Source organism: Sinohyriopsis cumingii, unplaced genomic scaffold, assembly GCF_028554795.1.
Source record: "Sinohyriopsis cumingii isolate HCF-2022 unplaced genomic scaffold, ASM2855479v2 utg000127l, whole genome shotgun sequence".
In the NCBI taxonomy this organism is placed as follows: domain Eukaryota; kingdom Metazoa; phylum Mollusca; class Bivalvia; order Unionida; family Unionidae; genus Sinohyriopsis; species Sinohyriopsis cumingii.
In genome coordinates this window covers 562,572-581,701 of record NW_028315871.1, presented here as the reverse complement: position 1 = coordinate 581,701, position 19,130 = coordinate 562,572, and the positions used below count along the sequence as shown (strand labels likewise).

Sequence of the window (19,130 nt, the reverse complement as noted above, 5' to 3'; positions counted from 1 at the left end):
GACTGCAAAAGTGAATAATCCTTTCATGACAGATTTTAAGAATTTTAAAACAAAATCTGCCCTCGTTTGATACAATATATCTGGAGAAAACATTATAACCCAAGACATTCTTTCACAACAAAGAAATCGATAAAATTGCAGAGCCAAATGTGTTTATTTGGATAACAAAGTCAGAGGGTCATTGCAGATTTTGTTGGTTTTTAACTCTGCTTCAATAAAAAAAAATTTAAAGTTCAAATGTGTTCTAGGATGAAGTACAACGAAACCGATGATAGTACATCACATTTTATGACAGGCAGTAAATTAACTGCCATTTCGTTAAAAAGATTTATTTGGTTTTTGTATTGGCTTATATGTAATGTGTTGGTCTATAATACTGCTTGAACAAGATTATAAGGAGACTCTTAAAAGTAGGACTTTAAAAGAAAAACAAACTTACGTACAATCAATCTTTGAATGGACGATGCATTTGTTTGTTAATTGTGTATGTTGGCTTATTTATATGTTGTGAGAGAGAGAGAGAGAGTATGTTGTGCAAGTTTCAATATCCTATTTCAAACCAGAAAAATACGGATCAGATGAAAATTTATCAGTACAGTTTTCACTTCCCCTATTTTCAATTGAACCCCAGTTCTGACACTATGGGGGGTTTCTTACCCTCAATTTTACACCCATGGGAGATACACTGCACCAATATGCAGTTGTGAATCGATAACTGCCTGCGTTCATTGCTTGACAAACATGCTCAAGCTACCTAGTGCAGAGTATCAATTCAAACATATTCTCCATGGTATAGCAGTGAGACTGCCATAAAGTTGAGAGGCTTTGGCTTTCCACCAGACTCACTATTCATAAGCAAATCTATGAAGCCGCTAAGCAGAATTTCACAAATATAGTCCATGCAGCGAAATCAGCCCACTACACTACTAAGATCATGGAAAGTTCCAGCTGCAAAGAGCTCTTCGAGATTACTAACAAGCTAATGTCAAGGAACAAATCAACACCACTTCCAACTACCTTCTCTCCAGTCGACCTTCCGGACATGTTTGCAAATTTCTTCCTTGACAAAGTACAAACCATCAGAGATAAGCTTGACACCACAATTTCAATTGACTCGTCGTCACCATACATTTGGGATACAGAATTTGAGTGACAACCATTAGCAGCATTTGAATATGTCTATGGATTTCGTACGTACAATCCTGATGAAGAGTGCACCAAAGTCATGTGAACTTGATCCAATTCCAACATCACTGCCGCTTGTGTGTTTAGATCCAGTATTGCCTTCACTAACTGATGTTATTAATACCTCTCTCTCATCCGGGGAATTCCCATCATTTTTCAAAACTGCCATTGTAAAGCCTCTGCTGAAGAAACCAATACTAGACTATAACGATTTAAAGAACTACCGCCCAGTTTCTAATTTCCCATTCATATCAAAAATCTTAGAAAAGGTTGTTCTATCCCAGCTTGTATTTCACCAAAATTCAAACAGTCTTTTCAGCAATGTACAATCTGCATCTCGCCCTTGCCACAGTACTGAAACTACTCTTCTAAAAGTAGTTAATGACATTCTCTCTGCGTTGGATAGCGGAAAGATTACAGTCCTCACCCTTCATTGATTTGTCTGCAGCATTTGACACAATATACCATGATATATTACTTCACCGTCTCCAGCATGTATTTGGCATTCATGATACAGCCTTACTGTGGTTCAAGTCCTAGTTGGTCAACAGGACACAAACTGTATCTGCAAATGGAATACACTCCAGCCCAGTTGATCTATGTTGTGGTGTTCCACAGGGGTCTATTCTTGGATCTGTTCTCTTCATTCTGTACACTCGTTACTTTCAAGTATCATAGATCATCATCCAGTGTCTCACCAATTGTATGCTGATGAAACCCAAATATACAAATCTAGCCACCCAACTGAAGTTGATGCTACCATCCAAGGTGTAGAGAGGTGCATTTCTGATGTGAAATCATGGATGACATGTAACAAGCTGCAGATGTATGATGATAAAACTTAGGCCATTCTGATCACAACACAAAGACTTTCCCATTCACATCCTTTACCTCAAACAATAAATAACAGCAACACTAACATTAAATTCACACAATCAGTACAAAGCCTAGGTGTGACTCTGAACAGTACTCTCACATTGCACCAACATGTCATGAACATATGCAAGGCTGCATATCTTGAGCTGAGACGCATCAGCTCAATTCGCAATATCTTTCAGTTGTTGCCACTAAAACACTTGTGTGTTCATTAGTACTTTCAAGACTGGACTATTGTAACTCAATTCTGTCTGGTTCATCTCAGTATCTGCTCCAGAAACTTCAAAAAGTTCAAAACACAGCTGCTCGGATCATACTTAGAGTACCATGATCAGAGCACACCTCCCCACTGCTCTGTACCCTACACTGGCTATCCATTCGGTCCAGAATCAAACACAACAGTTGTTCTCTGTGCTACGTTTCACTGTCGGACTCTAGTCCAACATACCTATCCGACCTCACCCATGTGTACACATCAGCAAGATACTTATGCTCTTCTTCTGACAATCATATACTCATTATTCCCACTATGAAAACAAAGTCATATGGACAACATTCTTTTGCATACCAGGGCCCAGCAACGTGGAATGAATTGCCCACTGAACTTAGACACAAAGACACTGTGATCACATTCAAGAGGGCTCTCAAAACTCACTTATTTCGACTGCAAGAACAAACTTAAAGACCTAATAATGTTTCCTACCTTAAATATTCTCTGCATGTTTTTTAATGTTTTCTAATTTCATGGTGTTTGTTTTTGTAATCATATCATTATATGTTTTTTATCTTATAGGTGTTGTCTAACGTGTAAAGTGCTTAGAGCTTCTAAAGATTAGGCGCTATACAAAGTCTACATTATTATTATTATTTGATGCTATATCACGGTCATGGAACAGTGAACAGTATACTAGTCATCATTTTAAACAGCTTAGTATATTATAATAGTTGATATTTATGGAAGATCTTCTACCGCTAGCAATAGGTTAAGAAATTTGGTCTCAGCGATGTTGATTTGTCAGCGTATTTAACTAATGATGAGCTTGCTGATCTTATGAACCTTGCTGGAGTTGAAAAGGATGAAGTTGTTGTTTTCCAAGATCAGCATGGAGAGTTAAAGATGAGTAAAATCAAGTGGGTCAATCTTATAACAGCATGGTATTCACTGATGGCAGTAGAATCAGAGATTCAAGTGTATTGATCGAACTTGCCACAGGAGAAATCTTTAAACGTGTTCCTAAAACCAGCGATATAATGACTGTTGAACTCGACATGAGCAGAAATTGAATTCTTAATTTTAGAGAACCTGAATCAGACAGTGCTGCTACAATGAAGACAAGTGGATAAGGACCTCATTAATGACAATCAGCTCTGAATATACCTGCATTTACGAATTTTCTCAGAAACATAAGAGTCACTACTGATTTATTTGGAAATCCTATGATTGCCTGTGTTAAGCTCATAGAAATCAAAGAAAAAATTTAAAAAAAGGTTCAAGATAATTAATTTGAATGCATATCGTTAACAATTTATGCACAGTAGCATATGGATCAGCAACACGGCCATAACAAAATAACTACATCAAACGTCACCAGTGTGTACAGGATCTCCGTGTTAAGCGCTGCAGAATTTAGTATATTTACAAAATATCCATGGCGTCATACCACCGATAGGTTTTCCGGAAACATCTCAGTCATGTTAAACCAAAGTACCCTAGAAACATTCATACTGGATCCCGAAGAAAACAATTAACTGCAGTGACATATTGGCGGTGTCAGGAATTTGTCGCAAAATTGCCTCAATTAATTACTGAGCATAATGAGTGATATTTACCATCTCACACAATCCTACAGGTTTGAACAAACCAGACCATGGCAGGCATCCCTGAAAAATTTCATATACACTGGAACAATGGCATTAATCAGTAAATTATCAGCCAAATGTGGTAATACCAGTGATAGGAATCGGTGTTGCCGTTATGGCAGCTGTTGCTGGTATTCTTAATATCGTAGCTAAGAATACAATGCTGCTACTGGCGGAAATGCAGTCATATACATAGTTATCATCGCTGATATCAGCAGAGTTGAATGGCAATATATCAGATCAAGACTTTTTTAATAAGCTGATGATTAATATTTATCATGATGCCTGTATCAGGCAGCTCATAGATTAAACAGAGTGGAATCCATGTAAATAATGACAGATCGTGAAAGGCAAGTAGAGTTTGCTGGTGAACTACTAGAAAAAACTGCTGCTAATACAAAGCCACCAACAATTACGATGATATCAGTGATGTCAATGGAATTAGAATTTGGTATTGTCTTCACTACACCATAAAAGACACAAAATGACAAGCCTCTTGACATCGCACTTGCACAATTCAACCGACCAGGGGGTGGCCAGACATTGGTGAAAACAATGAAGCAAAACAAATTCACATGGAACAATTGAAATGACAAACAAACAGCAAAACTATGTAAGACACACGTTTTTTTTTTCACGTGCTATAAAATGTGAATATTTTTGTAGGTATGAGCAGCATGGGGAGGGGTAATCAACCTAAAGGGTGTCGGACAAGTTTTCACTAACTTGTTCAACAGATTTCTCACTAACTTAATCAGTGTAATCTTGTTTGTTTTTTTTTTTTTTTACATCATCCGAAGCATTTGTTATCTCAAAGTATCTTTTAAACGCATTATATTTCTCCCACCACAACCTACACAGAATTGTTTTTTTCCTTTAATGACAACTTCACAAACCAGACAATGTTTTGGGCTGATACTTCCACGTCAAACACTTTGTAAATGAACCACTCTGGTGGCCTAGTGGTTAGAGTGTCCACCTCGGATGCGGGAGGTTGTGGGTTTGATCTCCAACCGAGTGATACAAAGACTTACAAAATTTGTACTAACAGCTGCCTCGCTTGGTGCTCAGCATTAAGAAGTTAGTGTTAGGACTGGTAGGCCTGGTGTCAGGATAATGTGACTGGGTGGGACATTATGCTACATGTCTGCGGCATGATGTTCCAATGCTAGACATCACTATAAACTACCACACTGCAGACATGATAGTGATATGACTGAAAAATTGTTAAAGCTACATTAAAAATCCAAATCACACACACACACACACACACTCTGTAAATGAAGTGCTCAATTATCACTGCAACATTTTTTTTCACAAGGTGTAGACTACCCCATTATCAGCCACTGGCAACTCATTTGTTTGGTTGATCATTATAATATTAGCAAAAATCTAATTAGATGAAAGCCTAATTAGAAAAATACTATTATGTATATTAAAGAAAAGTAATCATAAATCATGGGACGAAGCAAGATTACTGCAACAAAAGTATCAAGATCTCACCGGGAACAAATTACCAAAATCAAAAACGGAATCAAATCTCATCGAAAAATACATCAGATCACTAGAAGCAACACAATATGAGTTTACAAGGTTATCTGCAATTGAGACAGAGCACATCACCAAATCAGATTTTGACAGATTACCAGGTGACAGAAAACAACTACTATTTGAGTTACAACTGTACGATTTTATCCAACAAGCAAAGAATGAATTTATCAACGATGGAGAATCCCATGCTTTTTTCAACATTTAAGATTGATGGTAATGGAACATTTATTGATTCCACAATGGATGACAAAAGAGTATGTGCTGTCAAGGACACAGCTGTGTGAGGTGCACTGGTATCAAGGATAAATGCAATCATGCAAGACGGAAAAAAACGCACGTACAATAGTTACCTAATACAAGGGCAATTCTCCTCAATTTACTCATTTATGATCATCTTTGTTATGGACGATCAATAGATTTCCCAATGATGCTGTTAGAGTCACTACAGATTCTTTTTATATTAGTCGTCATAAAATGGATCTTGTAAAACCATTGATCGAAGAAGACACCAGCAGTGTCAACTGGGAGTTCATGGCAAATAAAACATGAGCAAATACATAAATATTCAGAAACACCAGATGTTTATTATCGCAGTGAAAATGTATCAGAACGATCACCATCATCGTCAGTAAACAATCCAATCACAAGACAAAGCACAGTCTATCTGAATCGTCCAGGTGGTTCTGGTAAAACACAACATATGATAGAATTATTTAAAAACTGACATGATTGTGCCAACTCATCTGCTTGAAACAAGATGGTGTCAGTGCATGCTCAGCACATGCACGTATCATAGTTTCTCCAGATGGCAAGATGATGCACGGACCCCAGAAAAAATGGGTGAGAAATATATCCCATTAATAATTATCTGGTATAAGATCTGTACAGTATCCAAAGAAACATTACAGATAATTCTTGATTGGCTATCAACAAAATCTACTGCAATTATCATGTGTGGTGATCATGGACAGGTTCCTCATTAATCAGATTACAACATGACAAAATTCAATGTGAAATCATGCATGTAGTAATTCCAGAGACTCCAATGCTAGATTTCTGAAACTTATGGTGCCCTAATGATCTAATAGTTATCTCCAGGGAAAACGTCTGTTATTCACTTCAGCATAAATTATTTGAGCTTCAAGGAACAATTAACTAGTTCCATTATGTTATCAACCAACAAATACATGCCAGCAAAATATACTCATTCACATTCCTGGAATGGACACTAAACAAAACCTCATTCTTAAAGATATCGTTGAGGTTCCAGTAGAGGCTGTACAACAGAGTTATTTTGCTACCAAGCCAACTGTGCTGCACTCAGGGATATGCAATAACAATGCATTCTTCTCAACAATATAAAATACCAGTATCTGGATTGTCGATGATCGCATAGAATGGTCAAATTTAATTTATCTGGCTGTGTCCAGAGTAACAAAATAACTCAGATACTCAGGGTTGTCTACGTGTTAGAGCTGCCAACAGCAACATCATGAGGAATTATCAACACAGTGAAGAAATGTTTCACAAATTATGCGAGATATGATCCAATAAAAACAGACAGTTTGATCTGGATATTAAGTTTGTCACGACACTGAAACAATGACAAAATAATCACTGCACATGCTGTAACACAATAATGTTGTGGCAATATTTTCTAGATGACGTACGACAATTTACCATGGACAGAATCCATAGTAGAAAATGCGAAAATGTCTATGTTGCTGTTGTTGCTGTAAGGTTTAACGCCATTTTTCAGCACAAGATAAGCTATACATGTCAGTCAGTATAACTGGTGGAGGAAGAACCCTGGAAAACCACAGGAAGAACCACCGACCCACGAGAATCTACTGGCTGGCTTTCTCACATACCCACGTTAGCCGAGCATGAGACTCGAACCCACGCAGATAGAGGCGAGATGGCAGTGATCCAGAACAGTGAGCGCTTTAGACCACTCAGGGCCCCGAAAATGTCTCTGTAACATGTCTTGAATGTAACAAATGCACTGGAGCTTCATTCCTCAACACGTGTGGTTCTTGTTAGCATTTTCTGTTGGAGAGTGTGGGGAGTATCACTAACATATGCGATGCCATATCCAATCTGGTGGTAACTGGGTAGTTTCAGGAATTAGCCAGTGTATCACCCAGGGGGATAAACTGAGGGTAACAAAAAACCTTGGTGTCAGAACTGGGAGTCAAATAAAAAATGTGGGGGTCAAAAATGTATTGAAAAAAATGCTCCTCTGACTTGAAACGGGATAATGCAACTTGCACAGCATACTCTCTCTCACCCTCTAAACATACAAATAAACCAACATGCACAATTAAAACATTAACCCATAGTGACGACTTTACGGGGCAGGCAGTAGTAGCCTACTGCCGAGCTCTGTAGCGTCATGGTCATGCATGATACACTAAAATGGGTGGTATTATAGAAAGGTAGACTGATGTAGCTCTACAATGATACCAAATAATCTGGAATATCTAGTTGCACTACAAAATACTGATAGAAAAACCTCATTTTTTGGACCCGACTTTTTTTTAACCCAAAATTCACCCGTGGTCAGAATCCGATTTTGTGTCCAGACTTTAGACTTTTTGGTCTCACATCTAAGGCAAACCGGTATGAACTGCAAACAGACAGATGAGTCTTTGCAAAAAGTAGGATAAGGTGGGCATTTGGAATAAAGAATGGTCTCCATACAAAAGATATGGCTCCATTTAGCAACAAAAAAAAAAGAAAGAAAAAAAGAACTCCAACTTCTACCCTTCTGCTCATGCGCAAGTCAAATAGCCAATGAAAAACGATGTTTCTAACACAACTAGGCAGCATGTTATTGAAAGATGACCGGGGATTGGGTGTTTTCAAGTCTGTGAAAACAATCCATTCAGAAATAGCTTTCAAAATGTGTTTCCTACTCGATTTTCTGGCGAAAATGGTAAAAAGCTCCAGAGTTAATGTGTTAACAAACAAATGCACTGTCCATTCAAAGAATCATTTTATTAGTTCATTTTTCTTTTAAAATTGTACTTTTAACAGTCTCTTTACAATCATCATGAAGCAATATTATAGACCAACACATTACATACAAGCCAATACAAAAAGCCTAATAAATCTTTTGTAACCAGATGCCCGTTGATTTACTGCCAGTTATAAAATGTGTACTATCATCGGTTTCATTGTACTTCGTCTTAGAACAAATTTATCCAAAAATCAAGGACGCTAATGATTCATCTTGTTTCTAATAAGTTACACTTGAACTTTAAGATCTCTATTTTTTTGCAGCAAAGTTAAAAAGCAACAAAATCTGCACTGACCCCCTGACTTTGTAGTCCAAATAAATGCATTTTTCTTGGCAAGTTTACTGATTTCTTTGTTGTGAAAGAATGTCTTGGGTTATAATGTGTTGCCTGTACTAGTCTGGTTCCTTATTTCGTATGTGCCCTGTGTTGCACTCCGCTTTACGAATAGAGGAACGCAATGCAGGCAGTAAACAAAGCGGGGAACCAGCCAATGCCTATGCTGGAAGTATACACGATGCCCCCCTTGTCAAGTGCATTGGATATTAAATAAATCCTGATCACATTATGCTAATCCTATGGCATCAAAAAAATGCACGGCAAAAAAATGTGTCCGTCAATTTTCTTCAGCGTGCGTCCCTGACGCACAAATGTGCGTAAAGGTAAACACTGAATTAGCTGTAAATCCATATTGAGGAGCTGCTGCATCTGGTGGCTGCGTAGTTGATCTTACCATGCATGATAACTGTATGTGTTGTTACACTCCACACAGGATCAGATGCCATTGCTGATCTACCCTTAAGTTCACCAGGTTCATATAAATACCTCACTGTTACTTTACAATCCAACACTGGCTGTTGCAACTGACCTAGCAATTTTCTTCATGGTATCGCAATTGCATTGATGAGTTTCATGTTAATTCCACTCGTGACCTCGTTGTTTAACGCAACCACCACTTCAGGTAGTCTCGCAACCCATTCACGAGATCTGATCTGAATGTGCAGTAATTCTTGGGCATATTGATGTCCAAACAGTCACCGTGTGTTTGATTAAATCGTTCAATGATTGCCTGATTGTGATGTATCGCAGTGTGTCCACGTCTGATCTTAACATGACGCTGTTGCATCAGAGTCTTTACTGCACCGAGAAATTCTTTGCCAGGATCAACCTGTAGCAATTGTGGCCAGCATTGATGTCCACATTGATAAATTTGTTCAAACGTTGCTGCAACTTCAGTTGCTGTTTTAGTCGATAATGGTTCAGCCTCTTTATAACTACTTGCAATGTCTATGACAGTCAATGCATATTTTATCAGTAAGTGCATTGTTTATGTATGTCATGTGGTAACAACAAGATATCTGCTTGATGAACTTCACTGGGTGTGCTGACATCAAACCGTCCATGCTGAATTGTTTTGGGATGTGGAAGACAACCAATCTGCAGCTACAGCTTGTACGACACCTGCTGCATCAGCTGCTGTACCTCTCCAGTATCTGACTTGAATGTAATAAATCGACTCCATTATGTAATTGTTGACGTTTAATTACCCTTTCCCATCACTATATTACCTTTCATTGCCGATCTTATCAACTAATTTGCAAGTGATTCTCATATTTTATTTTTCATCGAATTTAGTGTGTGAATTAACTTGCCATCCATGATGTGTCATTGTTGTAGATCTGGATTTTTATACGTGACATCATGACATCATGAACATGGCATTTATCACAAATTCGCCTGGTTTGGGTTGATTTCTTTTCATCAAGTCTAATATCAAAGCGAGTTCCAGGACCATAATAATTATATCATGGAAGATGTTTTTCCCCAGGATACTTAGCCCATGGCGCTCCAGGCATTTTCACCCAAGTGCTTTAGTGATATCAACACCGGCATTGCTCACAGTGCCAGTTGCAGAGTGATCCAGCATCACAAAACATATATTTTTGTGTGCCACGTTTTATGAATTTACCTTAAGTGCAGGCATGTTATTTTTCAACGTGTCTCAGGACTTTTGTACCAGTCAATGTCTTGCATCTAACACTATAAACTATGATTATAAATAATATTATATCTGTACAATAGGAATGTGATTGACTTTTGAGCAAGCACCAGTCAAGCATCATCTAGTGTTACCAAATTCTGTTCGAATAAACCTTTGCTGAGTCCATGTCAGTAGATCATTTTTTAAACCTGTAATCATGAATTTATCACCCTGACACTTTCAGGTCTGCATTGGACATCATGTATAATCATGTTATTTGGTTATTACTGATCTAATTGATCACTCACTGTGGTACTCATTGGTAATTTCATCGAGGAGTGCCCAATAGACACTACTGTCCAATGCCTCCGGTAAATAAATGCTGACAAATAGCAGCTGCTTCATTGATGATTTCATACAAATTGTTGCTGGCTCATCTTCCAAAAATCAATTAGGCTAATGATTCATCTTGTTTCTAAAAAGTTACACTTGAACATTAGGGACATTCTTTTATTGCAGCAAAGTTAAAAACCAACAAAATCTGCAATGAACCCTTGACTGTGTAATCCAGATAAACGCATTTGTCTCGGCAAGTTTACTGATTTCTTTGTTGTGAAAGAATGTCTTGGGTTATAATGTGTTCTCCAAATATCTTGTGGCGAACTAGGGCAGATTTGTTAAAATTCTTAAACCCCGGTGTCACGAAAGGATTATTCACTTTTGCAGTCTTTGCAATCACGCTATCAGAAGTCACACCGGTAATCTAGTGGATGTGCCATATTCCAGTCAATGGAATTATTTTCTCCATTTTTCATTAAAGTTAGATCCACAGTTACTCTTTTGTGTTCTGCTTCTTTTACTTTCTTCGCTAATGATTTTTAGTACACGACGTTTTAATCTGGAGATCACTTTCTAGTGCAACAAGCTCTGAGGTTAAACATCAAGATGACATCTTGCTGAGCTCAATGGAACTCGCAAGATTAGGGGAAGCTACTCTGTCATAACATTGCCTATGCTAGTCTGGTTCCTTATTTTGTAGGTTCCCTGCGTTAAACTCCGCTATATGAATAGAGGAGCCCAACACAGGGAGTAAACAAAGCGGGGAACCAGTCAATGCCTATGCTCAAAGTACATACGATGACACCCTTTGTCCAACGCATTGGATATTAAATCCTGATCACATTATGCGAATCCTTTGCATCAAAACAATGCATGGCAACAAAATATCTGCATCAATTTTCTTCAGCTTGCATCCCTGAGGTACAAATGTGCATAAAGGGAAACACTGACACTTTAGAATTGTTTTTATTTCAACATATAAATTAGCTTTCTTACTTTCATTGTATTTAATAATGTGATTTGCCAAAATAAACGTATTCAGAACTCACTTTGTGCATCTTGTGATGTACTGATAGTCTAGAAATTATGGGTCGGCTTATGCGCGGGTCATGCACTTTATAACAGTTTTACCAATTCAGTTGGGGGGGGGTCGGCTTATACGCGAACGGGCTTATACGCGAGTATATACAGTAAACTGGCACAAACAAAAATAACTGGCAATGAATTGGCAACTAAACTGGCAGACAAAAACCTCAGCCTCTACTGTCTATATTTTTGCTGTTTTGCTGCTTAATATAATAATTAACTATATACAACGATCAGTTACTGAAACAGAACCCTTGCGTTATTTTTACCCCCTTGCTATGTTGCTCATAAAAAATAAAAATATTCACATCTTGTAACACATACCTCCTGCTGCTTTATATTTGCAAGCCTATCAATGGACTGTTGTGATGAAATGAGTGGTTACATTAAGAAAACCCCTCAATCTAAAAACAGATGCACTCACATGTTTGCTGTATCAGTCTATTCAGTTGAAAAAAGTGTTTAGTTCATTCCTATACTGACTTTAGTTAGTGTGTAGTACTGATATTAGTACCCTTACTTGTACCTCAACCCCACCAATTCAAGTTGAGGCTACGACATCGTGGCTAGTTAGTGTGTTGTTTGTGAACAGTTACAGTAAAGCTTTATGGGCAACAAAGAAATTAGGACATATAGTATGAGCTAGAAGACATTTGCTCTCATGTACATGTACACGGTATTAACTTGCAATTAAAATATTGTAAAGTCATTACTCAGTCAAAATTCACTACAATGTAAAGCATCTGATCTCTTTTTAAGTCATATTGTCAACATAAACTGCATATGACTATGATAGTTTTTAAACATCTACCAGGTGTGTTTATAATATAGATAGAACTCAGAAAAATTTCTACTTGAAAATAAATTATTGCAAACTAACTTTAACTGCAAATATGCAGACTGGGAAATAGAGGGCATATTAATTCAAATTAGAGAATGAAAACCAGTCACATGTGCCTCTATATATATACACACACACACACACACACACATATATATACATACATATACACACACACACACGCATATATATATATATATATATATATATATATATATATATATATATATATGTTCCTTGTGTCCAAAAGAAGTCACTTCTCTCTAAAATTCAAGTCTAGCTTGACCCCTGAATAACCTATTAAATTGATAAAATGTTGAACTTCTAATATGTTTAAAAAAGAAACAGTTTTCTTAATATTTCTTCCCACTTAAGGCAATGTTATGTGGAATTTTCCAAAACCAACTATTAGTTCACTGGTTGACATGCCAATGAAAATAATCCAAAGTATAATATATCTAATTTCCTTAGCCCAATTAAAAAAACATTACATCTTTTCAAAGACATGCACAGAATAGACTGACATATAGCAGTCATGAAAACATAGGCTGTATCCCATGTATCCAGAATTAATATTATTATAAATAGAATGCTCTGCTGACAACAGCCATTTTTTTAATGGTAAGCACTGAAGTATTTATTTATTTTTGGCAATCTGTCAAATTTTGATATGTGTTTTGTGCCAATATTGGTGATGGAAGACTTACATATGCAGAAAAAACTAACTGCAGTTTATATAAAAATATGACTTATTCTCAGTTGGAAAACAGTTCTTATTTTGGACATCCACACTTAGCCTACTTGGGTTCAAGTCCCAGAATCGGCATACTGCTATGTACTTAACTAAAAATAAAAGTATCTATCTTGAATGGGTAAAAAAATGTATCAGGCAATTTGACGATGTTGGTTATTGTTATGTATAATGTGTATATTTACGGGATTTAGACAAGAGGGAAGCATTTTCTTTACCTGTAGCAAAGTGTGACATAAGAGAACTTCTGAAAACTGCGTCTTCAGTTACATGTTATCACATGATAGCAGCAAAGTAAAATGGCGCTCTGAAACACAAGGTGCTCCGAAACTGATGTCACAATTAAACTTACATAATACCTGGATCACACTGCCAAAGTGTTTGAAGAGCGAGTGTGGCATTCGTATTCAAAAATACACTTTTACTTCTCTGAATCATTAGTTAAGTCTTAATGATGTTGTTTTTCATAGCACGTCTGATAGGTAAATTGTAAGCAGTGGAAGACTATGGACCCATGTGCTCAAAATCATTGGAGAACTAACTGATAACTAAATAAATGAACCAATTTCAGACTCATGTTTGAGAGACCTATGGTACAAATATTTTGTACACTCCCTTTTATGACTGGACTGAAATGGTTGATGGTTTCTGTATGCTTGTGAAACATAGACACTCACATCAGACGTGCAAAGAAGGACTCAAACCTTCTAAATGAGATGCTACCAGAAGATTGTGGGCATCTCATACATTGACCATGTAACCAACCATTTAAGTCCACATCAGGATCCAATAAGCAATCATGTAATTCGGATTTGCAGAACTAAGAAAGTACATTCTGAGGAAATTCAGGATGTAAAATTGTAAGTATATCGTTTTGTCATTGTTATGACGACCTCTTGACCACTACAAAAAAGCATCAACTGAAGTGGTACAGTCATGCCTCAAGATCACCTGGACTGGCAAAAGCAATCTTGCAAGGCACACTGGAGCTCGTAACATTGCTTACAATTAATTTGTCATACATGTACTATATAATAACTATAAGGAAGGACACTTCTCTCAGTTATAGGGTGCAAAAGATGAGGCAGACAGAAAAAGAGGTGGAAGTAGAACATAAAGGAGTGGACAGGCGCGTGATTTGGAGATTCCCAAAGGGCAATAGAGAACTGGGAAAGATGGAAAGAATTGGCTGTAAAGTCAACTGTGGTGTGGGTTAAGGGATTGATGATGATGAAATGATCATGAATGTCTCCATTTTAATTCTAAAAAAATACAGGAGACATTAAGCTAGGTCATATACATACATTTTAACAAAATTAATTAATTTGTCAACACTTACCGTGTTATTACTGAAATGTTACATTCCAATACTCAAGTATCCAATTCGCTGTTCTACAATACACCGTACGCGATAGGAACCAAAATATATGTGATCATGTGACAGGTTACAGATTCGTAAACTTCTTAACTTCAGGCTATGGTGTGACTTTTTCAGCTATTATTGTTTAGTAAGTAAAGATATGGATATATTTATGAACTGGGCGTTTTTGGGTCTGTGTTGTTCTTGAAACTGATGTCAGCCATGTACACCTTCCATAGTTGCTCTGCAGTATGGTGATAGTGAAATACCAATAGATGGCTAGGAAGAAGAGCTAGCCTCCCATGAAGTACTGTATATTAACAACAAAACATGTCTTGGAACGGAAAGCCCAGAACAGTGACGTCAAAACTGCTTCTTATATCAGCATGGGGGTATGACTAAAGTGCGAAAAGTAACGAAAAGTTGAGAAAAGTGCGAAAAGTTACGAAAAGTTGAGAACAATCACAAAAACTTACACAAATCTTAAAATTTAAACATGAGTCATTATGCAAAACATTGTCTCTCGTTTAAGTTTTTATTCTTGTTTTGGTTTTAAATTTTATTATTTCTTTAGGATGTTGCTATTAATGGATGGTGTTTTTAAATTTACTGTTTTTCACGAAATGTCTATGCACCATGCGAATGAATGCAGTTTCCTTCCATAAAGACTTCAAAGTCAATATCCTTTCAAACATTATAATTCTTCTTACATTTCTTAAAATCGAAGTAATGATTGAAACCGTGGTAAGTGCATGTTGGGTCCTTTTCGCAGATGGTAAGCCATGTTGGCGAAAAGGACCTTATTTACTACAAGGACCTATAAACACTAGTTAATAAAACTATATCTGAAATAATTTTGAAAATCAGTTATTACACATTATAATTTCGTCTGTGAAACAGAAATACTGATTGAAACTGATAATAAAATATAGTCGATCCATTTCGCAGGTAAGTCCTAGCAGCAGAGAGACTGAGCCCACCAACTATTTCGTCAAACAGAACCTTCTATCGAAAACACTCTTGATAGAAGTATTGTTTTCACAAAATAAACCCTCTATCCAGAAAACACTGATAAAAAGGCTTTCTCCGCTGACCAGAAGGGTTGTCTGATGAAAAATATCTACCTATATAACTACTTCTCGATACAAGGGTCTACTAGACGAAACATTCGGTGTTGTTTCAGTCTGTCTGCTGCTCAAAATGCAAGCATTTTTAATCCTAAAGGATTTCTAACTAAAAATTGTATCTAATCCTATTCGATACCGTGTCCGAGGATCATGTAAATTTATCGTTACAAATCCGTGTGGTTTTGCCTGAGCACGACTAAAGAAATTTCTGAATTTATTTATGTCCATGTCACCGCTGCACCAGGTCTGATGAATATTTCGTAACGTGTGTGCGTCAACGCCGTTAAATACCGCGAGAACGTTACAGTTATCTCTGATCACTTTCGGAATTTGTGTATATCGTTGAGTTACATAAATCACATCAGTGTTTTTGTGTCGTCCACGTGAAAATATCCTGGCAGGGTTTGATTGTTTGTCCAACATGATATCATCATACACAACTAAATTATTAATACTTCCATCAATATCATCGATACTCGGTGCTTCATCAATATCAGTTATAAAATCAACAACATCTTCTTCACTTATCGATTTTGCACTTTCGTTGTAATCATTCAGTACGCTATAACACCGTTGATCGTCCACCGATGGTGTTACCAAATACAACTTATCACACTTCATCCACTTCATTATTAAATTAAGTAACAACTGTGTCTTACCCGACCCAGATGGACCTATAACAATCATTCGAATTGAATTTGGTAGCACTGAGTTATGTTTGATTGGCTCTCGTCGTTTTGTAGCAGAAAAGTCAGTAATCTCCATTAGATATATCATAAAAATAATATGGATTTATATTGTGTGAAATGCCGAGCACGTACCCCAACTGCGGATATGACAACAATTACAACAAAAAATAATCGACAAGCGCTTACAGGCAAGTGTGAACGATGTGGCATAAAAAAGTTTAAATTTATTTTTAAAAAAAGGAGGTGATATCGCAGCCAAGTTAGCCAAGTTACCAGGGACTCCGTGGACTAAATACCCAGGAGAAAAACATCTTCCAGGATATAATTACTGTGGTCCTGGAACCCGACTTGATATCAGACTTGATGCTCAGGATCAGCCAAATCCAGGTGAATATCCGATAAATGCTATTGATAAGGCGTGTCATGCTCATGATGTAGCTTACCGAAGTAAGGATTTGCAACAGCGCCATCTCGCGGATGTGAAATTAATTCATGCGTTAAATGCCATCACTGATAAATCTTTCAAAGAAAAGTTAGCATCCTGGTTGATAAAATCCGCAACGAAAGGTAAATTAGCGCTAGGTACTGGTATATAATGGAGTCGATTTATTATTCCCCAAGTGGATATTGGAGAGGTAGCGCAGCAGTTAGTAAACTCGCTGAAGCAGCAAAAGTTACAAAAGTTACTGCTAAAAATTGGTTATCCCGACAGGCAATATGGCAAATTTATCTACCGCGTCCTAAACAAATTCACTTTGCACATTTTGATGTTAGTGTGCCAAATGAGGTTCATCAGGCTGATATATTATTTCTGCCACATGATACTATCCGAAGACGTACATACAAGTACGCGTTAACTGTAGTTGATGTTGCAAGTAGATACAAAGATGCTGAACCGTTAACGACTAAAACAGCATCTGAGGTTGCTTCTGCGTTTAAACGAATTTACCAGCGAGGTGGTCTGCGATGGCCAAATCTATTACAAGTTGATCCTGGCAAAGAATTTCAGGGTGCAGTATCATCACTGATGAAACAACATAACGTCACCATCAGACGAGGACATACTGAAATTCATCGCGATCAGGCAATTGTTGAGCGATTCAATCGAACACTTGCTGAGCGGTTATTTGGATATCAATACGCGAAGGAATTTATTCAAGATACGAGATCTCGTGAATGGGTTGCAAGATTACCAAGCGTGATAGCTGCACTAAATAATGAGATTATACGAACAACCAATATGAAACCTGCCATCGCGATCACAAAAAAACATATACCCATACGACGTGATTCTCCAGCACAACCAATAATGGGTAATGTTACAGTTAGATATTTATATCAACCAGGTGAACTTGAAGGTGGTAAACGAAGAGCAACTGATTCTATTTGGAGTGTTACCACACACAAGATAACCACCGTGACAAGATCCACTGGTAGACCAGCAATGGACAGGTTGGATTCAACTGCTCCTCAACGTGGATTCACACGTGAGCAATTACAAGTAATTCCCGAGGACACACAATTACCACCGCGATCACTTAACTAGCGCCTCTACGTCGATTGCACTCAAGACAGGTCAACATGATATTATCACGTGTATGACCGAGATTGTTATCTTTTCTGTCTACGGTAAATTGTCTTGAATTTTTATTCGAATACTGCCATAGCATTATACAATTACAGCTCGCGCAGTGATTATTCTGCTGTTGTTTTAACTCAATAATAAATTCAACATCAAGATCAAAGTCGCGATTACTTTTTTTGTCACTCTGTTTGTAACCGGCGAGTTTTTTTCTTATTACATCACCATCGGTGATGCTGTTGTTTTCATTATTAATTTTATCAGCTATTGAATCTTCCAAGACAATTCTTCGCAGTTGAGATATTCTTCTGACTCTGGACACCGCTACGTAGACTAAGTTTGACCATTCGATTCGATCATCAACGATCCAGACAGTTGTATCACTGATAGTTAGTCCTTGAGATGAATGAATTGTCATTGCGTATCCTAGCGTCCACGGGGATTTATTCATTTTTAGTGCATCTTTGACAGCATTAATATCAACTAACACAATATCATTCAATACTAAATTCTATTTCCTTGACTCTGTCAAGTTCCCAGGAATATCAACACCTATATTTTGTAACCGCGTATCAGCTGGTCTATAACATAACGGCACTGGCAGTATTGTAAACTTTTCCTGTTGTAATTGAAATAGCTGCTGTTGAAGTGTGTCTCTGACTATCTTTCTACTTGCTACTATCAAATCGTCTGGTTTCCACGAGCTCCAAAAGTCCCTCATTGAAGTTTCAGGAATCATCTCGCGCATAATTTCACATTGAATTTTATTCGGTTGTAATCTGATTAATGTTTTAAATTCTTTCAACGTTGCATCAAGTGCTCTATGATCATCAGATACTTCTTCGTAATAATCAACAAAATCTTTTAACCAATCATGCGGAG

At 37.2% G+C, this 19,130-nt stretch overlaps 1 protein-coding gene across 2 annotated transcripts in view; it reads right to left on the bottom strand.

Annotated features, from left to right (window-relative positions):
* The window catches only part of LOC149774831 (hemicentin-1-like), a 162,137-nt gene extending 146,960 nt beyond the window's left edge, over nt 1–15,177 (bottom strand). For both annotated transcript variants that reach the window (XM_089944677.1, XM_089944678.1), the window contains exon 1: nt 14,830–15,177. The gene's annotated coding sequence lies outside the window, so the exon portion shown is untranslated. The remainder of the gene's footprint in view (nt 1–14,829) is intronic.
* Between the last annotated feature and the right edge of the window lie 3,953 nt (nt 15,178–19,130).